Source organism: Equus quagga, chromosome 21, assembly GCF_021613505.1.
Source record: "Equus quagga isolate Etosha38 chromosome 21, UCLA_HA_Equagga_1.0, whole genome shotgun sequence".
Lineage (NCBI taxonomy): Eukaryota > Metazoa > Chordata > Mammalia > Perissodactyla > Equidae > Equus > Equus quagga.
In genome coordinates, this window is record NC_060287.1 from 30,103,142 (window position 1) to 30,105,597 (window position 2,456).

General features: G+C 45.5%; 1 protein-coding gene across 1 annotated transcript in view; it reads left to right on the forward strand.

Annotated features, from left to right (window-relative positions):
* The window catches only part of MRPS6 (mitochondrial ribosomal protein S6), a 70,620-nt gene that overhangs the window by 760 nt on the left and 67,404 nt on the right, over nt 1-2,456 (forward strand). The gene's annotated exons all lie outside the window — the stretch shown is intronic.

Here is a 2,456-nt window from a genome sequence, read left to right on the forward strand (position 1 = left end):
GTCGCGAAGCTGCCTCGTCGCCGGCCCCGCCGCCGCCGCCCACCCCGGCCCCGCTCCGCCCTCCGGCCGCCCCGGAACCGTCCGCGCTCCGTGCAGCCTCCTCCCAAGCGTGTGTGTGCAGTTGTCTGGACCACGGCCGCTCCTCCCCGCGCTCACCTGCCGACGGCTTTGACTTCTCTCTTTCCGACGTCAGCGAAACTCCTGCTTCGGGTGCCCTTAGCCCCGTCTCATTCATCCAAGTTGTGGCCTTTTTTTTTTTGCGCCTCCCGGAAGAAACTTGGCTCCCCCTGCTTTCGCTCGATCTCGCGCTCGGGGATTTCAGGTTCGGAGGGATGATAAGCGATCCTGCAGCCCGTTCCCTTCAGGTGATGGTGTGGCCGAGGACAGGGGCCCGCGGCCCGGAGGCAGCTCTTCGTCCCCGGCTCTGGGTCAGGTACTCCTCCAGCCGTCGCCGAAATCCCCGTCCTTCCATGAAGTCGGTAACGTAGAGTGTGGTGTATGCTTTTTTTTTCCTCCCCCATCCCAGGTATAATAAAAAGATAAAAACCGTGCTGTGTCTGAACTTTGGAAGCGTAGCTTGTTAAACAGCGCTGGAGGCCTGAGCACGTTTTATGTTTGAATCATGCTTTGGGTCAATTTGGAGGAGTGGCTCTTAGGAAGTTTGGTTGAATTGAAGCCTGGGGTCATGGTCCAGCTTCCATAGAAAAACTGACCCTCACGGAGCTTTAGGAAAATGTTACATTCTTTGCACACCATAAAGTGGGAAGGGACACCAGTGTCTCTGGATCAGGTCTAGAGAAGCTGGTCAGGCATGCCATTGTGTCCCCAAGCTGGTGCTTCCAGAATTTGGGAGAAGATAAAGATTGTATTGGTAATCTCTGGAGTATGCACTCCCCCTTTCTGGGGCCTCCCTCCGTAGTAAGATACACTGCTTAAAGAGAATAGGAACAATCAAAGACAGAAAGCACTGATTAAAAAGGAAGCATTTTTAATTACGTGGAAATTGTTTAGGCTGTCCCTTCAATCTGTACTTTTTAGGAGATAACCAGAGAACCTGGGAAAATGCGTTTATTGAAATTTCTTTTGTCTTACCTTGTTTTAGGGAGAAAGTAGGTGATCCCTGAAGAGTCAGAGTAGAGGCATAATATTTGTGTGTTCCATAAACCTGTGAAATGAAAACTGTGAACTCTTCTTTGTCTTTAGCACAGCTGCCAAGTACCTTGGTTAACATGGCTGCAAGTATATTAGTTAAATATATTTCCTTTACCACGTTACTTGGTTTTCTTTTTTTTTTTGCTCCTGTTTTTTTGTTTGCTCCTGTATGTGGAACATGTATTTTTTTACTTTAGTTCACATAAACCACATAGTACAGTTTGGTTAAAATAATAATTCAGTAGTTTACTTGAAATCCTCACAGGAGAGCAGGGTGGGGGGAAAAAACACCTTAGCGGATAAATCAAGGTGAACCTTCTCTGGAGGCGGAGGTGCCATCACTACAGATAGGACATTGTAACAATGGGGAAGATGTGTTGAAGAGTTCTTTGACCTAAGTAAAGTAAGATTAAACAAGAAAAAAAACTTCTGCTCTTTTTGGTTCATAAAACTTATTTTTGAGTAGTTGTAAAGGTGTAGCCAACACAAAGACTTTCTGATTTTGAACAGTTTTTCTTGCTTTCAATTTAGGACAATGGGGTTCTAAGATAGGGTCAATATTGGGAAAAAACGAAAAAGTTAACACTAGATTTATTTAATGCAAAAGGCCACTGTGAGCTTGTCCACCTTTGGCAGCCCTGGGAAAATGCAGTTCTAGTAGCAGTTGCTGCTGCTGCTGCAGGAAACCTCTTGGAACTCCTCAATTCTAAGTTGCATATTTTTCCCTTCTGAACTGTATGTGTCTTAGTGTGCCCCTTTAATGTGACAGCTTCCCCCTACCCCCCAAATAATTTGTGTGTCTTGGAATTGAGGAAATATGCTATGTTAAACAACTCTTACCGCAGACCCAGAAGTAGAGAGGCTGTAGTTTTCCAGCCTTTGCTTGGATTCCCAGAGGCATTTTCCTGTCTCTTCTTTTCTCTGGTGCTCTGTAAGTCTGAAGAGCATTCCTAGTCTCTTTGGAGTGTATTATTCCCCCCTCGCCCATTGTTTTACTTCCTTTGACCCCTGGCTGGGCTCCTTAAAATCCTGCAGACAAGAATTTTTAAATTTAAAATGCAGATACTGTGTTGAGGCTCTCAAAGTGTCTCTTGGAGACGCATTCATTGTAGCAGAGTCACCTGTGGGAGTCCCCATTGAAAGATTTCAGGGTGTAGGATATAAAATGAGTCCTTATTGAGCTATACAATTGTGTGTTAATCGGTCACTTGGAAGTTCCAGTGCTTTTTCTCAGTTTACTAATTGGAAGCTAATTATAGTGAGTCTCTGCTTTTGTTGCACTTTCAAGTTTGGGTATTCACGAA